This window comes from Carcharodon carcharias, chromosome 15 (assembly GCF_017639515.1).
Source record: "Carcharodon carcharias isolate sCarCar2 chromosome 15, sCarCar2.pri, whole genome shotgun sequence".
Taxonomy (NCBI): domain Eukaryota; kingdom Metazoa; phylum Chordata; class Chondrichthyes; order Lamniformes; family Lamnidae; genus Carcharodon; species Carcharodon carcharias.
The window spans coordinates 41,195,077-41,219,507 of NC_054481.1; the positions used below are offsets into that span (position 1 = coordinate 41,195,077).

At 41.5% G+C, this 24,431-nt stretch overlaps 1 protein-coding gene and 1 long non-coding RNA gene across 9 annotated transcripts in view; one reads left to right on the plus strand and one right to left on the minus strand.

The window, feature by feature from the left end:
* zgc:112980 (uncharacterized protein LOC503706 homolog) overlaps window positions 1-1,848 on the minus strand; it is a 73,281-nt gene extending 71,433 nt beyond the window's left edge. For 6 of the 7 annotated variants that reach the window (XM_041207258.1, XM_041207260.1, XM_041207261.1 and 3 more), the window contains exon 1: window positions 1,464-1,801. The gene's annotated coding sequence lies outside the window, so the exon portion shown is untranslated. Of the gene's footprint in view, window positions 1-1,463 lie in introns of all 7 variants that reach the window. The other variant, XM_041207256.1, reaches the window with a different exon arrangement.
* LOC121288622 overlaps window positions 1,846-24,431 on the plus strand; it is a 35,970-nt gene continuing 13,384 nt past the window's right edge. The window contains exons 1-2 of one of the 2 annotated variants that reach the window (XR_005945397.1): window positions 1,846-1,910; window positions 2,740-3,060. This is a non-coding gene — a long non-coding RNA (uncharacterized LOC121288622). Of the gene's footprint in view, window positions 3,061-24,431 lie in introns of both variants that reach the window. The other variant, XR_005945396.1, reaches the window with a different exon arrangement.

Sequence of the window (24,431 nt, forward strand, 5' to 3'; positions counted from 1 at the left end):
AAGTTGTAATGTTTTATTATTCTTCAATAATTGCTTGGCACTAATTTTAAAAAAGGAAAACAAAATTAAGATCCAAGAACATCTGCAATTATGTATTTACATTACGTAAACGTTACTGGCACTGAATACAAGCCAAGTTGATCATTTACAAATTTTGCTTTAAGGAAATAATTTATTTGTCCCCAATTATAGTGAAGAAAAACCAAATGGATGGGAAGGACCGTAGTATTATCTGCACAAATCACTCTCTCTACCATTAACACCCCTTTGTCCATGACATCTTTGTCAATCTCTCCTTTGCCTCCACCTTTCACTGGCCTTCTATCCAGCTTCATGTGCTCCACCCCACTCAAACAGTATAAATTTCATCACATTTTTACTACCCTTTAGCTCTGAAGAAGTCATACGGACTTGAAACATTAACTCTGTTTTTCTCCACAGATGCTGTTAGACCTGTTGAGTTTTTCCAGCACTTTATTTTTTGTTTCAGATTTCCAGCAACTTTTGCTTTAATTTCAATCTATCTAGCTCTCTCCCAAATGGTTTAACTAATTAAAGCAAGTAGCAAGCTACTGGTAGCAGCAGGGCCCCAGGTTCAATTACAGTCCCTGCTGAATTAAGTGATCACAGTCAGGGTTCTATAATTGCTCTTGACACTCCTGGATTAGGGAGTGAAAAATGTGTTAATATTTCCACTCCTTGCTAGAAATGCCAACACGTGACCATTCCGCCAGCTCTACTTTCCTTCTCTCCCTCTAGTCGAACTGTGTTCCTATGCTCACTGTGAAAAATGGCCTGGTGCAAACACAAGCAGTTATATCCCAGCATGAACTAGGAGTTTAAGAAAAAAATCCGAAGCTACAGTTTACTTCTTACCACTTTTGCAATGAAGTGTGTCATTTCATTTTCCATCTTTCGGAGGTGAATAATATAGAAATGATCCAGATCATTTGTTCTAGCCATTTTGGTAGGTCTATATTTTAAACAATCACCTTTTCCACCTCTTTTATACACACACACAAACATATTCACTAAACCTGACAAGTTATAAGCACTAGAATATTTTCACTTCTAAAGTCAACATTTAAAGAAAGTCTTTTTGCAATCCTTGCAAATACTTATAGCACCTGCTGTTCTGCAACATTCAATAAACTTCATTTGCATTTTATTACTTCATACAAAGCAAGCAATATTTGACTATACTTTTTCTACTAAATTAACAAAATAACTGAGTCAAAGGATTATTGATGAAACTTTTGACTTAATTGCAACACCTCGTGTGACAGCTACAAAGGAGCGTTCAGGGATGACATACAATTTAGAAAAATATTTGTGTTCACAAAATTTAAGAAAAATTAGGTTGGGGCAACTTAAAGTGCCCAAAAAAGTTAGTGTCCAAAATAGCTACTAAGCAACTTTAATCTAAAAAGGTGAACATTATGGAAAAATAAACAAGCTCTTACCTGGAGTTAAAAGAAAAACAAACAGCAGACACAATGGAGACGGAAGTGAGGAGTTCCCCAGAGCCAGAAGATGGCGGCAGCTCGGGTTCCCCGGGGCTCTCGCCTCACTGGGTGTCTGGCCCTGCCCTTGCCCCTCCCCGGGTACAGTCAAGGGGGTCCCGGGACGGGGGCCAGGCCTCGGCCGGACCAGACCAGCCTGTTCCCGGGTGAGTGTCCGTGCCTCTGATCCCGGTCCGCGTACACACACAGAACCCGACTGAGAGTCTCCCTCGGATCTTTTACTCTCTCCCCCTCCCTCTCACACATGCACACACACTCACTTTCTCTCTCCTCCTTTGCATTTACCGCGCGCGCCGTCACCACCAGCACCACTTCCGGGTCACGTTACTATGGCGACGGCCACTTCTTCCCCTGCCCCAACAGCAACTCCTCAAAGCAAAGAGGAAGGTAGCTCATCTATTTGGCCCCTTTATACTGATACATGATAGCTGCCAAAATAGCGCGCACAGTCAGAAATAGGTGATTGTTATGTCTATTGGAGATTTATATTAATCAAATTGCAAATTCTCTTAAGTAACAAACTGTCTTGGGGCTTGGTTATCACCTGCCATGAGTTTGAGGTTTGTTAAAGCGATGTTGGAGGTACAGAGTGGAATTGAATATCAGATTTGAGTCGTGCAGACCAGCGAACCGATAAGTTCTTTGCTTCTCCCAAGCATTCGGCTATGTGTTTCAGCCAGACATCGCAAGCTGCATCCCATAATTTTAAATTTATTGGAAATGTTTGCACCAATTGCTAGTAGTGAAGCTTCTCAGTTCTCATGGATGTGGAAAGCTCTCCCATATAATGTCATAGTTTGAAACTCTTTAGTGCGCAGAAACTTAAGGTAGAGTTTTTAAAAATCACTGGATCATGCTTTAGGCTATCGGGGCTGTGATCTGCTCCGATACAGCTTCTCTAAGTCTGTGTTCCAAACATTAGTTTCAATTCTATGAGATTCTGGCCCTTGATACATTCATCTGTGATTGTACTCTGTTGTCATTGCTATCCTATTCTACAAGAGGCATGGTCAGCAATGAATGGTTGTGAAGTTGCTTTCCATATTAGTTGCTTTTGTGTCACAGCTACCTCTGAGCTGATGTACAAAAAGAACAACAACATAAACCTAAAAACCCATCTAAACTCCAGCACAAACAGTATATCCCCACACTTAGATTTTAATTAAAAAGAAATAATTCTCTACTGCTAAATGGCTACTTCTTGCTGTTTCTGTAGAGGTGATGGGTTTGTACAAGTTACAGACAACATCGCCAACAGAGAAGTGCTACAGAAAACTGATCAGAAGTGCCTGCGGGACATTGTGAAAGGGAGACAACTGAGATTGACAGGACACGTATTTCGCCTCCCAGAGTAGCTGTAGAATGTACATCACCAGATGGAAAAAGAAGACGGGGCCAGTTGAAGAAGACCTGGTGAAGTACATTTAAGGAGGACCTTCAAGAGTGGGACATCACCTGGGCTGGAGCAAAAGAGATTGTGGTGAACGAGAGTCTTGCTGCCCATTGTCCTGCTTAGGACCAGAGGAACTAAGTCTAAGTAAGTTACTGCTAAAATTGTCATAGTCTCTCTAAATTGACAGGTTTCCTTCTACTGTCTGTCTCTCTCTCTCATTTCAGAATTAATGCAAACTAAATTGGGGTGAGATTATAAGCAAAAAACTGTGGATGCTTGAAATCCAAAACAAAATTAAAAATGCCTGGAAAAATTCCGCAGGTCTGACAGCATCTGCGGAGAGGAACACAATTAATGTTTCAAGTCCGTATGACTCTTCAACAGAACTAAGGAAAATACTTTCCTTAGTTCTGTTGAAGAGTCATACGGACTCGAAACATTAACTGTGTTCCTTTCCGCACATGCTGTCAGACCTGCTGAGTTTTTCCAGGTATTTTTGTTTTAGTTTGGGGTGAGGTTATGTTAGAGTTGATGTATCAGTTGTACTGTATAGTGATAAATCAAAATGTAATAATCTAAATAAAGCTGTGTGGGTGGAATTTTCTTCCACTATTTCTAACATGGGGAGTGGTGAAATTCTATCCTAAATACCTAACAAGCGTTATTTGGTCAAACTAGCATTTGTGGAGGAATTACCAACAATAATTTGGAGATGGTGGCATAGAGGTAATGTCACTGGACTAGTAATCCAGAGATCTAAGCTAATGCTCTGGGGACCTGGGTTTGAATCCTACATGGCAGCTGGTGGAGTTTGAATTCAATTACTTAATAAAAAAATTCAATTGATAATGCAAAGTTAGTTTCAGTAATGTTGAACCTGAAACTGTCGTGATTATTATTAAAAACCCGTCGGATTCACTAATTTCCTTTAGGGAAGGAAATCTGCCACTCTTACCCAGTTTGGCCTACATGTGACTCCAGACCCACACTAAAATGGTTGACTCCTAATTGCCCTCTGAAATGGCCTAGCAAGCCATTCAGTTCAAGGTCAATTAGGGATGGAAAATAAATGCTGGCCTTGCCAGCAAGACCCACAAGAATAAAAAAAATGCATTTATATATTGTTGTTGATGAGAATGACATGGAGATCACTGAACTGCACTGTGAGAAATATAACTTTCAACAAGCATGGTTGCCATTAACATCAAAAGGAGCTGCATACAACAATAAGCACAGTGAGCTTCAAACAAAACTGAGCCATGCACAAAACTGGGGAAATCCAGATTTGGCCAATATATATAGTATGAAAGGCTTTACAAACCATCTATTGTCCTCTTAGAGGTGACCTCCCTAATGAGTGTTGGTGGCTCTATCTTGTTGACTGACGGATGCAGATCTTGGACAGATCAGCTAACAATTTAAATCTATTAAATACATATAGAAAATCAGATCACAGATCAATTACCTCAAAGTTTGATTAAAGTGAGTCTCGCTGAAGAACCTTAATTGGGCAATCCAGCTATCAAGTCTCTCTCCAGTGTCAAGGATCCAGGCTCCAATTCTATAGCTGCTAAGGTCTATCAAACCTGAGGACACCGACTAGCTTAGTGTTTGAGCTTTTCTGTCTGCTGCGACAAAAATAATGAATCCCACACAGGTATAAGAGGTGCATGATGTATTCAAACACAAGTAGCTAGGTGTGTGACAAACATAGAGGAATTCCCCTATTTGACATTGCAGGGAAAATCCTTCCTAGTGTTATCTTAAATTATTACATCGACCATACAGCTGAGAAACTCTTGCTTGATAGCCAGTGTGGATTCAGAAAAGCCAGAAGTACTACTGAGGTCTTTACTGCTACACAACTTCAGGAAAAATGTCCAGAACAAAATTTTAATGTGTCTTTGTTGATCTCACAAAGGCCTTTGATACAGTCAGCAGAGTGGCCTCTGGAAACTACTGGCCAAATTAGTTGTCTTGATAAGTGTATTCAGATGATCTGCCAGTTCCAAGCTGGCCAGGATCGTGGAAGATGGTGAAATTTCAAGCTCCTCCTCTGCCTCCTGTGGCTTGTTGTTTTAGCTCCCACACTGTTTAATACATAGGTTGTTTCTATGCTTGTTTATGCCTTCAGGAACCTGGATAAAGGAGTGTGCATTTGCTTAAAGGTGGATGGCAAATTTTTACAATCTCTGTCATCTCCAGACCAAACTAAAACCTCTGAAGAACATGTTTGGAAGTTGTTGTTTGCTGAATATTGTACCCTTGCTGCCCACACAGGAGAGAACCTCTAAGTCATCATGGACCATTTCTCAGATGCTCCCAAGAAATTTGGTCTCATCATCTGTCTGTAGAAGATGGAAATGATATACAATTCTGCCCCATAAAACCTTATGTATCACTCCATATAATCATCAAGAAGCACATGCTGTCTGAAGTGAATAGTTTTACCTACCTAGGAAGCACCTTGCCACATGATGCATTCCCAGATGATGAACCACAGATTGTCTAAAGCCAGTAGAGCTTTTAGAAGGGTTCATGTGAGGTTATAGGATTAAAAAAATTGGCTAGCTACGGGCAGTAGTTATAACATCATTTGTTTGTGCGAAAGCCAACAAGTAGATGTTTTGGAGGAAGTTTAGGTAAGGAGGCTGAAGGCATCAATTAGGAGATAGGTTTTAATGAGACTTTGGAAAGTGGGGAGTGATGTGCTAAAACTGAGTGAGTTCTGGAGCACAGGCCTGAAGGAAGTTGTAGAGTTAGTGTGGATCAGGGCCGTGGAGGGATTTTAGACAATGATGAATGTTTAAGATAGTTCAGCCAAATCTAATGGTTAGAAACCAGTAGAGTTGCATGTCACAAAAAGCTTCAGGATATACTGAGAGGATGTCAGGGGTAGGAAGTTAAGAGGGAGTGAGAGCTTTGAACACAGAAAGGAAGTTGCTGTTGAGCAGATGTACAGAGATAATCATGTCATGGAGGACAGTGGCTATAGTGGTTATGGTGAACCAGCACTTAACAGCTAAGCATTTTCAAAAATGAATAGCAAAGATTTTGCTTCTACTTTTTAAATTTTAATCTGAGAACAGAAATGTCAACAGTGAAATCTACTAATATAAATTGCTGACAAAATAAAGTTCAGATGTATAAATAAAGTTTTATGTATCCCTGGTGCTGGCACTTTGACGGTTTCATTTTTAAAAATCCTATTTAGTTATTTTCTCCTGTACTTTAGGTTCCTCGAACTAGTTCCTGACTGAAAGAGAAGGTAGACAACTACCTCTCGAAATTATGTCTTAGCTGCTGTTGAACCAGATGCAGGGAGAAACATGAATGATCCAGGTGGCATTTCCCTCACTACCAATACACGTTCAGTGCTTATCGGTGATGGTCTTCGTGAATCAGGAGCTTACTTAGCAGGAGGAAGATCATGGATCATATTCTAACACTCTCTGATGCAGCATGTGACTACACTGGTTTAGTTTTTCTGTTCCAGTACTACAGAGCTTGCTGTGTCCAACTTTCTTGTCCAACACAAAATTTGGCAAAACACTTGATGTACTGAGTTAATCCCAGGTATTCAATAATCCTTCATTTAGTACAGAACTAGAGGTCCAGGGTTACATTTTCTCAGTCAGCACGGTATAAAATAGGGAAATCATTTATTTATTTACTTTGCTAGCATTAAGGAACATAGGAAAAAAAGATTAATTTAACACCTGCATTCTCGCTAACTTGTGAAACTACTAAACATATAGAAACAGAAAATGCTGGAAATGCATAGCAGATCAGGCAGCATCTGTTGAGTGAGAAACAGAGTTAACACTTCAGGTCAGTGACCTTCTTCTCAAAATTTTTCAATTAGCTGGGGTAACGAATTTAAAATATCAATTGGAATACCCAGGTGTAAGAATTTACAGTTTAGGTTACAAAATGGGTTTCTTTGAAGTTATATATGAATCTGGCCTTCTTTTTGTAACGTAACTGATGACAGGGCTTTCAATATAAAGGAAAAGTTTGGAGTGAGATATATGATTAAAGTGCAATACAGATTGCAAACTCATTTCGGGACACCAAATGTTTAGTTTGAAAAATTTGCTTTGAAACAGAACAAAATGCATGACCTTTGGCAGATATGACTTAAGAAACATTTAATTGTAGTAGTGAATTCCCTTTGCAGCTTTTAAAATATACACAGTAATGTGAATACTGAACTCAGCTAGAAAACTACCTGGGATAACAGAATACTTCTTACTTATTCGTATTATCCATGGAGTAAATTAAAGATGCTGTAAACTTATTAAGGAAAGGGCACAGCCTTAATTGAAAAGTATTTGGCAAAGCATTTCTTGTCTGTAGTTTATTGTTTTAACACTCAAAGGATTTTCTGTGGCATTTTTCTGTGGGAATTTGCAGGTTATGCTCACCATATTATTTGTATGTGGTACCAATGGTGATATGTTGCTGATAATGTTTGTCAGTCATTAGCTAGTTCAGTTTTCTTATATTTTTAAGTGTTTTTGTGCCATTTAGCTGCTTGTTATCACAAGTTTTCTACAACTCTACCTCATGTTCACTTTATCTTGAATTAGACTCCATATTTCCTCCCTCTTTCCTCATATCAACAGGCTAAGAAGAGATGCAACATCGTAACAGGAATGGGAGGGATTGTAAAAAAGAATACATGGCAATGAGAGGGAATAGGAATTCAGGGCAATGTTCACTTTGGATTCTTGATTGAGAAGGGAGTCAAAGGATATAGGGGATAGACAGGAAAGTAGAGTTGAGGCCACAATCAAATCAGCCCTGATCTTATCAAATGGCAGAATAGGCTCGAGGGGCTGAGAGGTCTACTTCTGCTCCTAATTTGTATGTTCGTTTAATTTTTAAACAAAAAAGTGGAAGGAGATCATGGGAATTTAGCCATAATATAGCACATGGTAGCAGGAGGGGAAGGGAATTTCATTTTAAAAAATGAGTGAGTCAGAAGTAAACTTCAAGCCAACAGGAGAGAATCAGAATGTAACAAGATGGTGTCAACCTCAGCTTAGTGCCTCTCCCCTCTGAGTGAGGAGCCTTTCCAGAGACAGAGTACATGGCAGCAAAGAAAAATAAGAATTTAATGTTCTCTCGTTGCCCTGAATGGCTGAACCAGCATCCTCCCTCTGAGCTCAGTCTGCTTAGTCAGTTTCCAAACGAAAGACTTGTGCACAGCTTGGATGCTTCATCCTGCACCATGCATTTAGCTTGGCTCAGTTGAAAGCTTTTGAATCATTAACCTGATGCAGGATTTGAAATAATCTAGGTTAACAGACCAGTACTGCATTCCTGGGGCTGCAATCTTTTGGGTGAGATTATTGGGTGAGAATAGCTTTCTCTGGCTATTCAGGAGGTGTAAAAGATTCCATGCCATCGTTCAAAAGCAAGGGAGTTTTCCTTGTACCTGGCCAATGAACTTTAATAAAATTGGATGAGCTGGTCAATCATCTTATGATGGCCTTGTTGTGTGCTAATTAGTGACTACGGTTGTCTACGTGACAATAATGACTTCATTTCAAAAGAAATTCATAGGGTGTGAAGTGCTATATAAATGCAAGTGGTTGCTCTTTTAAGTGGGATTGGAAGAAAATAAACAGGCCAGATGCCAAAGGCCTGTGAGAAACTTGGAACAGTAGGAGACAACACCATGGCAGGCAGTTAAGTTTTTCCCTTATCCCAATGTTGACATAGCTTTTTAACCATCATAAAATATAAACATGTTGAGAAAAGAACTAGACAGCTGAAGGCATGCATGGTGGAGTGAAGAAAATTGGGTATGTGCACTTTCAATCAAAATTGGAAGAGGGCAGAGATGCTGCTGGGTTGTAGGGCTGGCCGTGGTTACGGAGATCAGGAGGGCAAGGCCATGGAAGAGTTAGGAAACAAGGATGAGAATTTAAAATCAAAATGCTGCCAGACTGGGAGCCCGTGTAGATGAGCATGCACAAGGATGATGGGTGAACAGGACTTGGCAGCAACATTTGGGGGGAATTTACGGAAGATACAATGTGGGAGGCAGGCTAGGAGTGCTTTGGAATAGTTGAACCTAGAGGCAGCATGGATGTAGGCTTCAGCAGAAGATGAGTTGAAGCAGGAATGGAAATGGGTGATGTTATGCAGGTGGAAATAGGTGATCTTGGATGGAAATATATGCCACATGCAAGATTAATATATTATAGATACATATTTACACATTGCTATAACATGCCTCAGAGAATAGCAACCATCTAAGATAGGTGTAAAAAATGGACAGAGTAGCATAGAGAGAAAACTGTAGGAGAGGAAATCAAAGTCAAAGACTTTTCAAATGAAGAGAGGTACCACATATTGACCATGCAAATCCCTCATATTTAATTGTAAACTGTTACTAACCTAACTGCTCCCCTTTCTCCGCACAGTGTTTCAATATCATCTTTAAGCATTAGCAAGTGTTAGAGATAGAACTCTACAGTGCATGGGATATACATGCAAGATGTGTCAAAACATCTTAAATGCATTTAAGTGACACAATTCTCATCAAAATGTGCCACAGAAGTATGTCACTGCATTATTACTGCATCATGCCATACTGCTGTGAATGATCTGATTGATTTTTCTCTCCAGGCTTAAAGGCAACAGATAATTAAAAAGGGGAAAGAAAGGTTATTGCAGTCTCAGGAGGAGTTGTGCAGTGTGAGTTGTGTGCTAAGAAAACCACCTCCATTTTGTTCCAAAACCCTATTCACTCTTCACTCTATTATTATGTAGGGATTTCATAGCAATGTGTAAATGCTGTTCCAGCTCAAAACCGGCAACAAAAGTCACTTCTCTATTTAGGAATTCTATTTCAAATTAAATGTCAGTGAAATAAGTAAAATAAAATTGAATCTTGGTTATCCAAAATAATGCAAATGAACCCACAAATTTTAACAATAATACTTGTATTTCCATAGTTACTTGAATGAAATAAAATGTCCCAAGGCTCTTTGCAGGAGCGTTATGAATTTCTTTATTCATTCATGGGATGGGAGTGTCGCTGGCTGAGCCAGCATTTATTGCCCATTCCTAATTGCCCTTGTTCAGAGGGCATTTGAGAGTCAACCACATTGCTGTAGGTCTGGAGTCACATGTAGGCCATACCAGGTAAGGACAGCAGATTTCCTTCCCTAAAGGACATTAGTGAACCAGACGAGTTTTTACGATAATTGGCAATGGTTTCATGGTAATCATCAGACTTTTAATTCCAGATTTTTTTATTGAATTCAAATTCCACCATCTGCCGTGGTGGGATTCCAACCCAGGTCCCCATAATTTTACCCTGGGTCTCTGGATTACCAGCCCAGTGACAACCACCATGCCACCACCTTCCCATCATCCCTGTACTCGCTGACCTACACGGGTTCCCTGTCTGGCAGCATTTTGATTTTAAATTCTCATTCTTGTTTCCTAATTTTTCCATGGCCTCACCCCTCCCAATCTCCATAGCCATGGTCAGCCCGACAACCCACCAGGATCTCTGCCCTCCTCCAATTTTGGCCTAGTGCAGATATTTAATTTTCTTCACTCCACCATTGGTAGCATACCTTCAGCTGCCTAGGTTCTAAGCCTATAATGACAAGTTCTTTTCTTAACATGTCTATATTTTATGATAGTTAAAAGCTATGTCAACACTGGGATAAGGGAAACTCCCAGCTTGGTTCCAGAGTGTTCTTTCAAGGCTGTTCTCTCAGTCTATTACTGTGTGACTCCAAACATCATACCGTGGGCATGGCTATTCTCCAGTCCCATATTAACCCTTGTTCTGCCGAGCACCTTTACATTTCAGTGGCATGCAGGCACAACAAGGGCTAGGGCAGGGAGTAACCTTGGATGAAGTTTAGCCTGGTGGGCTAGGGAAGGGACAGAAGTTGCAGAGGCACCTGATTGGATGGCCTGACAAAAGTCCATGAGCTCCTTGCAGTTGTTATTGGAGTGACGGTGGAGAAGACAGGGGAGGGGGTTTAAGAGACCAGTTAAAGAAAATAAGCTGTGAGTTATCTTTGCATTTCAAGATGCTCTTGGAATAGTGAGCAGTTTTTGGAAGACTAAAGAAGATCTGATGGTGCTTTGTGTGGTCCAGCCAGGTCTGATGGTGAATGGCTAAACCAGTTATCTGCTGTATCCATTCATGTCTGTGCCCCTTGGACAATTCATGAGGTCAATTAACATGAAAGCAGGATCAAACATCATTACCCCTGCTGTTAATTCATTTACTATATAAATTATGTAAGTGGTATGGGTGCTATTAAATCTGAGTCACACTGAGAGCCGCAAGTCATAGGAAGCAGAAACACCATTGACTTTGGTGAGTGAGCTGTCAATTGAAATCATGCAAAGTGACATGAAATAGGGTTATGTGGAGTCCATGAGGCTTTTGAAAAAGTCTGCGTTTAAAAGATTCAACATTTTCCTCTTATGTCACTGATTTAGCCAAAATGACAAGTGAAAGGATGACAAACGTGTTACATGTGTCCTGTCTTATCCTTGTGCCATGACTGAACAACACCTCCACATTGCACACAGGATTTGGGCAGCACTTGATGCAATACTTCATGCCCATCAGCTCTTTGCAGCTCTCCTCTGTGTTGGAATCTGTGCAACTTTCCCTGCAGCCACGAGCTACAGTAGTTTCATTGCCTAAGATAGTCATCCATATCTGCAAAAGAACAATAGAATTAGAATTTGAAATAGCACTTTAATCAATAAGGCAGAGAAAAGTTTTTTTTTGCAACTTGGAATCATTTTAATTGTCCATTAATGCTGGTTTGGAAATTTGCTAAGTGTAGGCAGACATTCTGAGAAGGCTACTTGGCCATGCCGATCTTCCTATGTATTTCTTATCTCCACTCAAAAAAAATTGATGACGGTTCCTTGCAATTGTACAATGAATGCCATTCACAATATTTTCTCCACCTTACTGAATAAATTGGTATCCTCATACAGATGACACAAATGATATCTTTTATTATAGATTGTAGAAGAGCAGATGACTTATTATCAAGTCATTCTTAGTAATAATGGAACTGGATTTACCTGAGGATGGTGATGGAGGAGAATGGGATAGTGGCTGATAGGTATGATTCTGTCAGTATGACCATGTCAGTCTGTTCCTTAACTTGTCTGTAGTGTAGCTATTCCCAGATATTAATGAGGTGGACTGTGCATGGTTGACTGGATTGGGAGTACCTTTATTGTATCTTAATTCGATGCCTAGGTCGCATGAAAATTTCTTATTTTTTACCAGTTTGAAACAACTGATTGACTTCCTAGGCCACGAGGACAATTAAAACCATATTGATATATGGTCAGTGTAACATATAGGCCACTATAGGTAAGGACAGCAAGTTTCCTTCCCTAAAGAAAGGGCATTAGCAAATCACTTGGGCTTTTATGATAATTTGATAGCTTCATGGTAATTTCTGAATTCAAATTCTCAGATTACCAAGGTGTGGTGTGAACTCATGTTTCCTGTATTACTAGTAAATAACAACAATGCTAGTATATCCATTTAGAGGCTTCTCCATGTCTAATGACACATGAGGCAGACATGCATCCATCTGTTTCCATAGTAATTTTTCCTGGAACAGTTCATTAGCCTATCACCAGAGGCTATAGCTTAAGTGGTGCCATTCCACATCAAGCATGGTTGACCAGGAAACTCTCCTGTTCTTACCATCTGCCATAGGTGTATTGGAAGGATTTACATGATAATCAACCTGTTTGGCTACATTACGAACGCACCTTCCATGGTCACCAAGTCCCAGTCTAGGACTTGAACCCGGAGCTTCTGGCTCAGAGGTGAGGATGCTACCCACTGCACCAAAAGACCTCCTATCCATATCCATTACTGCCTCTTTAATTCAAGTGTAGACATGCAGTATATAATGGCAAAGAATTCGTAATCTTCTTTTAGGAGATTAGGACCAGGAATAACATTTTCCTGAATATCAAGTGAAATACTACTTGTATTTTTCTGAGTAAATAGTGAGTTTATAACATTTGTAGATTAAGACTTTCTAATTGAGAGTGTACTTTTAAGGTTCCTTAGTGAGTCAATGTCCCACTGAGCTATATAGCCTATGAGGGTCCTTTGGTTTAATTACCTTTGGTCTGTGATGAGTCAGCTGACCTCAACTGGAATTGTTATGTTAGCCCTTCAGTTATGGAGGGGTATAATAATCAGCCAGAGCTCTGCTGTCCTAATCATCATCATTCAGTGATCTTTGCTGTATGGATATGCAGTAATCATAGCACCATGCCTAACTGTGACATTCCTCTCTTTCTCCTGTATAATTGAATAGCCTACCCAGGCTCACAAATTAAAAATATTGCCACTTGGAGCAAAGTACAAGAGAGTTCTTTGTGTCTTGGAACATGAACCAACAAGAGGGTGTGCCATATTGAATTTAGTAAAGAATAATGAGCCAGATTTAGTTAACAGCCAGAAGATGTGTGAACATTTATCTAAAAGCTGTCATAATAGAATCAATTCAACATAAAGTTTGAGAGGAAGAAACGCGAAACAGCTACAAAGATCCTAGATTTAGGTACGGCTGACTTCAGTGTGATGAGACAGACTGCCCACAGTAAACCAGACAGGTTTGTTAATGGGTAAAATGACAGAAGATCAGTGAGAGGTGTTCAAAGACAATGGGTCTGGTAAGTGACGAAATACTTTAAAGTTTAAAATAGCTTCCATTAACGTGCATACTGTAAAATATATTACACAATGTATTTCAACCTTCCTTGCCAAGGTCAAAACTGACCTGCCGCTTCTGCAGGAGAGGAGAATACCGCACCTCAGCTCTTACAAGCAATGGTGGTCCCATGGGCCACCATCGATTTAGTCAGGAAGAAATTATTCCCTGGTATTCTGCTGCGGGAGGTAACTTCACCATCATCAGTTAAGGAGGTGATGCCTCCTCGTAGTATATGAAATGTACAAAAATGGTTTGATTAATTCTGATTAATTAACCTGTATGCTCCAGCTCAAAACTGTGAGTGGCTGTCCGTCTTTCAGCAGCTCCCATGGCTAAGCCAGTCGTTCTGGGCAGTGACTTCAATCGCATGATCGATTTCGTAATTGCAGCCGTCAGCAAACTAGACGCCACATCCAGACTCCTGATGGAAATGGGAAAAGATGCCAAGCTGCAAAATGTTTTCAACAATCCTGCAGAAGGAGCACCGCATAGATACACCTGGTTGAGGTCAGATATATCTAGCTGTTCCCAAATAGACTTCCTGTTTGTGTCCTGTGCATTCACCATCAGATCCACCAGCGTCAAGCCTCCCACTGGCTGACTGACACTTACAGGAAGACCAGATGGTTGGTTAGGGGAACATAGAAGTTGAACATGAGTTTGCTGACCCCAGAAAATGTTGAGGAATTCAAAAGGGATTACAAAGGTTGGAGAACCGTGAGACCCCTTTTTGAGTCTCAGACACACTGGTGGGAAGTGATCAGGATGAACATCAAGAGGTTCTTCGTCCTCAGAGGTGTTCAGAAGGCTTAGAGGAACTGAGGGAAATGTCCCAACTTCAGAAAATCATGCAGAATCTGATCCAGTTGCAGTCGATCTCAAGGAAGATCTCCAAGAGGTGAAGAGCAGCAGGCTTCACCCTTTTCTGCAGAGGCCTCCAAGATCAGGAAGTAGATGGCTCAGTAACGACATCATAGTCTGACATTTTGAGGATCAGAAAATTATTTTATGACGTGAAGTCCTCAGACAGTACAGCCTCTCAGTCCTTCCTGTCCTCCATCACAGAGATCTTAGATGACAGTACACGGGACCAAACTGACTAAGGCTGTTAAATCCTTTGACAAAAGCAAAACTCCCGAAAGCAATGGTTTGCTGCCTGGGTTGTATTTGACTCAGTGGGACTGGATCCGCCCAGGCCTGCTGGAAGTGTATGAGAGTGCTTCTGGCCAGCAGCATGTCAGAATCCATGAGGAAAGGCATCATTATGCTCATCCACAAGTGGAAGGGAAAGGGAGGAAATCAGAAATTGGCAAATCATCTCACCGCTGAATGTGAATTACAAAATTCTGTCCAAGGTCATTGATAGTTGGGTCAAGGACTTGACTCTGGAGTTGGTGATCCACACTGACCAGACCTGCTCTGTACCCAGGAGGAAGATCTCTGATAGCCTCATGCTAGTCAGAGACATGATTGCCAATGTGCGGGACAGTGGGATGACCTGCCTCATCAGCCTGAATCAGGAGAAGGCCTTTCACAGAATATCACACACTCACATGATGGATGTGCCCTGGCGATGCACTTTTTCCGCCAGGTCCAAGGGCTGAATTATGAGTTGCAGCTCCTGTTTGTAGAATTACTCTAAACTTGGAGAGGCAGGGATTAATTAAGGACAGTTAGCATGGTTTTGTTGAGGGGAGGTCATGTCTGACCAATTTGATTGAATTTTTTGAAAAGGTGACCAGGTGTGTAGATGAGGGCAATGCATTTGACGTAGTCTACTTAAACTTCAGCAAGACTTTTGATAAGGTCCCGCATGGGAGACTGATAATGAAGGTAAGAGCCCATGGGATCCAACGCAATTTGGCAAATTGGATCCAGAATTGGCTGAGTGGCAGGAAGCAGAGGGTGATGGTCGAGGAGTGTTTTTGTGACTGGATGCCTGTGTCCAGTGGGGTTCCATAGGGATCGGTGTTGGGTCCGTTGCTGTTTGTGGTATATATAAACGATTTAGACTTGAATGTAGGAGGGTTGATCAGCAAGTTCGCGGATGACACGAAAATTGGTGGGGTGGTAAATACTGAGAAGGATAGACTTAGATTTCAGGAGGATACAGACGGGCTGGTCAGATGGGCTGATCAGTGGCAAATGGAATTTAATCTGGATAAGTGTGAGGTGATGCACTTGGGCAGGACAAACAAGACATGGGAACATACGATGAATAGTAGGACCCTGGGCAGTACCGAGGATCAGAGGGACCTTGGTGTGCATGCCCACCAGTACCTTAAGGTAGTGGGACAGACAGGTAAGGTGGATTAGAAGGCATATGGGAAACTTGCCTTTATTAGCCGAGGCATAGAATAAAAGAGCAGGGAGGTTATGCTGGAACTGTACAAAACGCTGGTTAGGCCACAGCTAGAGTATTGCGTGCAGTTCTGGAATCCGCATTATAGGAAGGATGTGATTGCACTAGAGAGAGTGCAGAGGAGATTTACCAGGATGTTGCCTGGGCTGGAGAGTTTTAGTTATAAGGAGAGATTGGATAGACTGGGGTTATTTTCCCTGGTGCAAAGGAGATTGAGGGGGGACATGATTGAGGTGTATAAAATTATGAGGGGCATAGATAGGGTAGACAGGAAGGAACTTTTCCCCTTGGTGGAGGGATCACTAACCAGGGGGCATAAATTTAAGGTAAGGGACAGGAGGTTTAGAGGGGATGTGAGGAAGAACTTTTTCACCCAGAGGGTGGTGGGAATCTGGAACTCACTGCCTGAAAAGATGGGTAGAGGTAGAAACCCTCATAACATTTACGATGCCATGGAATACAAAGCTATGGACCTAGTGCTGGCAAATGGGATTAGAATAGTTAGGTACTTGTTTGACCAGCGCAGACTCGATGGGCCGAAGGGCTTTTTCCTGTGCTGCAGACCTTTATGACTCTATGACCTGAGGGGCCTTCATGGCTTCTTGTAGGCATTGCCCATTTTTTACCAGGACCTGACCAAAGTCTGGAATATGGTTCCTTGCGCTGCAGCTCTCCACAGCCAGGAGTAGCGGCTATCATCAGAGAGCCGCTACTCAGGAATCTGCACCTCCACCACTTTCGGTGACTGGCAGAGAGGAGGGCTGTGGCTGCTGGCGTGACCAGGATCAGGGATGTGCTGGGTGGTGGTGGATTGGGCAGGATGCTCCCACAGAAATTGGCACATTGGTGGATGTCCAGCTCGCAGCCAATACCATCCATGACCTTCGGACAGTCGTGGTCAACGTCAACATCATTCTGGGACTCGAGGTGACACAGGTGGGCAGTGGTCTTCCATCTGAGTGTACCCCTGTTTGGACGGAATTCCACATTTACCCCAAGCCCCGACCCCTCCTTCAGGAGCCATAGCCCCACAACCTGAGTTGCCTCGCGGAAATACCCTCCTTGCCCTTTAGCATAGCACAGAGGGATTTCCTGTTTGGGCTGCCGCTGTACACCCTCCACCTCCTTGCCCTCGCCCACCGTCCGGACACACCCTGGCATGCCTTGTTACCAATCAGCGGTGGAGATCCCCAGTGAAGGGCCCTCTACGGGGGTGTCCTCCTCTTTTCCACTGGGGACCTGGCGTGGAGGGTGTTGCAAATGGTAGTCCTGTACATCCATGGGATGTGTTGGTTCACAGACTCCCAAGATGCCTGCATTTTTTGTGGCCTTGTGGAGTCTGTGCACCAAGCATATGTAAGCTGTTGTAGGCTGCACCCCCTTTTTAGTTATTTGAAAAACCTTTTGCTTTGTTTCGTTTGCACTTCAGTTCCACGCTCCTGATCTTTGGTCACGTGGTGCGGGGAGGGACCTCCTCATGAACCTGCTCCTGGCTAAGTTGGCCATCAACAGGTCCAGGCAGCGGGCGAACGAGGGGGTCATCCAGCCCAACTGTCTGCCCCTCTTCCGTGACTACGTTTGCTGCCTAGTGTCCCTGGAGGGGGAGAGAGGGAGCATGCGGTTCCGCTGGCACCGTCGAGGCCTTCCATGCTCAGTGGGCACCGCGGGGACTGGGATGCTTTATTGACCCCTTTAATCACATTTTGGTTTAATGTTTGTAAGTTTCCTTTAAATTTTGTCTTTTGTTTTTGCAGTTTCCCTTTAAGGGGCTGCCTTTTACTTTGTCCCTGATTTTGTTAATTTAGTTTAATTGTTTTGTAACAAATGAGTTACAAGAAGTATGTGTTCTCCAAAATGGGGTTAGGGAAGGGAACCACCAATTAGATACAACTACACTACACAAACATCAGTAGCACAGTTTCAATCAATGGGTGGAAATTGGAAAGGTTTCCAATCAAATCTGGAGTCAGGCAGGGCTACCCTCTCTTCCCTGTTGATGTGTTATGTCGAACTTTTTGCCAAATTCATCAGGAAAGATGTGGGCATAAGTAGGGTGACAATACCAGGTAGTGGAGGCACTCAGGTCAAAGTCTCCCTTTACATGGACAACGTCACTGTTTTCTGCTTAGATCCACTATTTGTGCACAAACTGATGAGCATCTCTGACCAGTTTGAACAGGCCTCAGGCGCCAAGGTAAACTGTGGCAAGAGCAAGGCCATGTTCTTTGAGAACTGAACTGATCAATCCTTTGTCCTCTTCAGGTCAGACCACCTGAAGGTGCTGAGGATATGGTTCAGAGTGGCCGGGGCATGAGCTAAAAATTGGAAGGAACAAGTAGCTATGGTAAAACAAAAACTCGGCATGTGGAAGCAATGCTCCCTCTCCGTTGCGGGTAAGAACCTGGTCATTAGGTGCAAGGCGCTCATGGTGTTACTGTATGTGGTACAGGTCTGGGCCCATTCCTCATTTCTTCATTGTGGCAATCACCTGTGCTGTCTTCCACTTTATCTGGAAGTTAAAAATTACTGTGTTTGCAGGGACATGATGTACAAATCTTTAGATAAAGGGGGGAGAAAACATACCCAACACACCCTCATCCTGATCGCCACCTTTACGTGTAACTGCATCAAGGTTTGCGTGGATCCTCGGTATGCAAACACCAAGTGTCACTGCGTACTGAGGTTCTACCTGTCCCTGGTGTTGCAAAGGATTGGTCTGGCCATGTTGCCATGGAATGCTGCAAACCATTGGACTGTGCCACACCACCTATCCTTCATAGAAAAGTTTATGCAGAAGAGCACCTCTGACCACATGTCCATCAGTCAATGATCCACACCTAATGTCCAGGAGGCCCTGCGAGGAAAGGAGATGGTAGATCCTGTTGGATGGTTCCCTGAGTAGGAAAGTCATTTGGCACATTGCCTATTGCCAAAACTTTCAAACAAGCACCAAGACACAGCATGACTTGTGGTTTGAAAGGCCCTCCCTGTCAGATCCTTCCAACATAATCGGAGTCTCACCCCCTCTGCATGCTCCCCTCAAGGTGGCTGTGATGGGGAAGAGACCATCGCCTATCTCTTTCTGGAATATACCTTTACAAAGAAGGTCTGCAGAGCAATACAGTGGTTTTTATCAAGGTTCATCCTGAGCAGCAGGACTCTGTGCTGCACAGAGCACAGTTCTTAGGGACGCACACCAAAATAAACATCGACTGCAGCTGGAAGACCATCAACTCAGTGAAAGACACACTTTGGTTTACCCAAAACCTGCTGGTCTTCCAGTACAGAGCAGTCCTCAACTAAGTTGCAGACTGGCACATTCCCAGTTCCAGGACTACGTGCTGAGGGATGTACTAAAGCTTAGGGCAGCAACCGCAGAGGCACAACAGGGAAAAGTCACTCTCCAGGGCCTTTCAGCCAAAGTACACCAAATGGCTAGAAACTGTTGGAACTTCCCGGACTATATGCCTGACATGGAACGTATATTATGAATACGAAGAGTATTGCAATTGTATTGAAGCGCCACAAAGTGGAACATGCTGTATGGAGAGAAGTTCAATCTTATTACACTTTCTGTAATATTCAATTTGAAATGTCTTCTAATGTGCTTTTATAAATTTTGTGAATAAAGTATATTTTTGGAAAAAAATTAACATGATCCTGTTTATACCGCTAACAGCAAGAGCTTTATTTGCCAAAAAAGGCAACAATGGACAATTAAAGAGATAAGTGACAACAAAACTAGAAAAAAAGCATACAAGAACTTAAAAATATAGCACATGGTGAATGAGAAAGACACAAAGACTAGTAAAGGATGACAAAACAAATAGAGATACAAAAAGGATTATGAAAAGAAACTTGCAAGGGATAGCAAAATCAACACCAAAGCTTTTTACAATTAGGAAAAAGAGGAAAAGGGGCAATATGAGCCCCTTGAAACTGATAACAGTGATATTGTCAGTAAAAAGAAAAACAATGGACATGCTGAATGATTGCTGTGCATCAATGTTTACAGTAGAGGAAGAGGTCAACATCACAGAGAAACCAATATTGGATCAGGGACAGGGACTCACCAAAATTAATGTAAGCAAAAGAACAGTGATGACAAAAATAATGGCATGAAAGAGTGACAAATCCCCAGTACCACATGGCTTCCATCCCATAGTTTCAAAGGAAGTTGGAGAGAACATTATAGATGCCCGAACTGTAATCTTCCAAAGATCTCTCGATTTGGGAACCATTCCTTTAGATTGGAAAATTGCACATATCACTCTGCTATTTAAGAAAGGAGATAGATGGAGACCCAGGGAATTATAGACCAATTAGCCTAACATCTGTTGTCAGGGAATTGCCAGAGTCCATTATTTATATTGGATGACTGAAAACTTTGAAAACTTTCAACTGATCAGAGAAAGCCAGCATGAAACTACGAAGAGTAACTGATGCCTGGTTGAATTTTTTGTAAAGGTGTCTAAAGTCGTAGACAGGGGTATCTATGGATGTTACTTAGCTGGACTACCAGAAGATAATTGGTAAAATCCCTCGTGAGAGACTGCTAGCTAAAACTGAAGTTCATGGCATTGAAGGGAAATTATCATTTTGTTTAGGAAATTAGCTGTTTGGCAAGAGAAAAAGAATTGGGATAGTGGGCAGGTACTCTAATTGGCAGGATGTGATGAATGATGCCTTGCAAGGATCTATCTTGGGGCCTCAACTATTTACTGCATTTACTAACCACTTAGATAATGGAATAGAAAGCCACAAATCCAAATTTGATGATGACATAAAAATAGGCATCATTAACGCAGTGTAGATTAAAGCATTCAATTACAAAGAGATATTGATAGATTAAGTGAATGGGCAAAACTTGTAGCAAATTAATTTCAATGTAGGTTACTGTGAGTTAATCCAATTCAAATGTAAAAAGGATAGAATAGGGTGCTTTTTTTGCTGATAAGCTAGAAACAGTGGAGGTCTAAAGAGACTTGGAGATTCAAGTACATAGATCTTTAAATTGTCATTAGGGTGTGCTGATGTCAAATATTAAATTTCAATTTCATCTGCTGGACTCAAGTGGAATGTGTTAAAAAGGCAATTTCAACTGTTAAAACAAAGATCCTGACTACCACAGGTCACCTGACATGCCTGCAACTGCAATTTGGTCAAGTTTCTGGAAGTTTCCAATGTGAACTACAATTAAGACATGTGCAGTCAACCCTCCTGTGGAATTTCACACCTGCTGATGTCAAGGATTATTTCAAAGATGGACTGAAACTTAAAATGGCTACCACAATTTACATCATCTATCAGGCTGGAGATGGAGAGTGTACAGAGACAATGGGTACCTTGGAGGGGTTGATATGTTCTTCCTAGCTCATTACATGAAAGACTGAATCAATCAATCAGAAATTATGTCTTGGGCATTAAAATTAATCACTTAGGCCATAACTCAATAGCCAAGGTCTAACCAGACATGAGCTAATCAATTACCTTCTGTGGAATACTCAATCATTATGGAAAGAGAGGTCGTGTGATCACCATTTTTAAATATCTTTTATTACAAAATCCTGCTTTTGTTTTGGGGCAGTCTAGAGAAGGAACATCCGAAGGCAGCAACAACGCTGCTTGCCTCTCTCTCTTTCAACTAAAGTGAACCCTGCCTGCTTATATCAGACTGTGGACAGCAGACAGAGAAATTCTAAAGAAGATTTCAAATTCCAAAGTAGTGGTTCCAGGAAAAAAAACAAGGACTGCGCTTTAAGAACTGCCTCAGCCACGAACAACAGTGAAGGACTCATAATCAGTGAACTCTTTATATCTTTGCCTTTTATCGTTGAGTCTTAATTTGGCCACAAGTTAACCTCTTCTACTTTGTAACTTGTATTTTGCATGCTTGTGTGTGTTTTGTGTTACAACTGTCAGGATATGTGTTTATCTTTTTTAATATTTTAATAAATTTACCTGGGTGGGTTTTTAGCACAACAAAAACTAGCCCCATTTGTGTTTAAACTCAAGAAAGTTCTTTACAATCAGCACATAAATAGCCAAGTACATACACTGAATTGGCACATCCACCCGTACAAATTTCAAAAGACCCCGTTACAATCAACTGAGAAGTGGGGGAATCCTTGCACCTGTCCTCACCCTGTCACAACAAGGTACAGACAATAATCAAAAAGGCAAATGGAATGCTGGCCTTTATATCTCGGGGAATAGAATACAAGAGGATAGAAAAGTTATGTTGCAGCTAAGCAAACTCAGGTTGGACCACATCTGGAGTACTGTGAGCAGTTGTTGGCATCACACCCTAGGGACAAAATATTGGCTTTGGAGAGATTGCAGCATAGATTTACCAGAATGAAATCTCAACTCCAAGGTTTATATTACCAGGAGAGATTATACAAACTAGGGTTGTGCTTCTTGGAATTTTGAAGGTTAGGGATTGATTTGATTAAAGTTTTCAGGATATTAAGGGGAACAAATAGGGTTGATATAGAGAAACAATGACTGCTGGTTGGGGAATCTAGGACTAGGGGCCATAGACTAAAAATTAGAGCCAGACCTTTCAGTATTGAGATTAGGAAACGCTTCTACACACAAAGTTTGGAAACCTCATCCACAAATGACATTTGTTGCTAGAGCAATTGTTAATTTGAAATCTAAGATTGATTATTTTTGTTAATGAAAAGTATTAAGGGATATTGGGAGAAACTGGGTATATGGAGTTAGGTTGCAGATCAGCCATGATTTCATTAAGTGGCGGTGGAACAGGCTCAAGGGACAAGATGGCCTACTCCTGGTTAACTAATTCTAAGATAAACTGCCTTCATCAGAGTAAAGGAGGTAAGTGTCCAAAAGTTGAGAGTATGGCATGCCTCCAGAACTGTGAAATATTAACTGAATAGGTTCACAGCACCAAGGGAGGTGAAAAGAAAACAGCAGATGAGGGAGATGGTGGCGTAGGTAATATCACTGGACAAGTAATCCAGATACCTAGGCTAATCGTCTGGGGCATGGATTCAAATCCCACTATGGCTGCTGGGAGAATTTAAATTCAATTAATAAAATCTGGAATTGTAAACTAGTCCATGGTGACCATGGAATTATCATCAATTGTTATAAAAACTCACCTGGCTCACTAATGTCCTTTAGGGAAGTAAATCTGCCATCCTTACCCAGTCTAGCCTACAAATATGTGACTCCAGATCCACAGCAATGTGGTTAACTATTAGCTGCTCTCTGAAGTAGCCTCGCAAGCCACTCAGTTCAAGGGCAATTTGGGATGGGCAACAAACGCTGGCCTTGCCAGCAACACCCACATCCCATGAAAGAATAAAAAAAAGTTTACCTTAGAGTGAACTCCCTCTAGCCAGAGCTAGAAATATGTTGTGGTGTTTGAGTAATTACCTTTAATCTCAGTATAGGAAGTAATTGAATACAATTTCTATCCAGTGATTGCTTAGATTTAGGATTTGGCTGTCTGCTTCTTTCATTAGTATGTCTTCATTGAGCAGATGAATTTAAATTTAATCCTTCAGCGATGAGCATCTCAAACCCTCCCAAGCTGCCAGTTATTTCCTTCTTTCATCCTGTAGTGCTTCTTCACCATGGTGAGCATCTATTTGCATCGTTATCACACTGCACAATGTGTTGGAGGTCTTCCATGCTTTTACTTAAATTAATCTGCTAATAAAGTACTGTGGAGCTGACCATTAGTGTAAAAGAAAATGGCTATGCTAATCCACCCCTTGAATTCAGTTCAAAAACAGAATTACCTGGAAAAACTGGTAATTCTGTTTTTGTTTTGGATTTCCAGCATCCGCAGTTTTTTTGTTTTTACCTTGAATTCAGTTGTTGAGCCTATATTGTAGCACCCAGGTCTAAGGCATTATTGCACAGAAGATAGAAGCTATGTACTGTACTGGCATTTGGAATAAAGACAAAGTGAATCTAACTATAGACGTACCCAGCAGCCAGCATTGGCATCTTCACATTTTTCTGTTGTGTAGTTGGCAAGCTGATACTCAGCACAGTTCTCAGTGGCATTGCATGAGTAACAAGAGGTTTCAGTCCTTCGTACAGAGGTTGTGGCTCCCTGCAAATTGTGGAGAAATTTGAATTTCATCATCAGATCTATACCTGCTGCCCTTTGTACAGCTTTGTTTCAGATCGGATATTTCATAAAAAGAGAATTATAAAAGTATTTGAAGTGAAAGAATGTTAAGTAACACAGGGATAGGGCAAGGCAACGAGAGTACAGGGGACAACTCCAGTCGAAGCATTAGCACAGGCAAATCCTGTGCTGTAGTGACTACAAATTCCCAAAATGATGCATTGGATTTTATTTGAACAAACAATACAGAAAATATCCTTTAATATCCTAAAGTCACTATTGG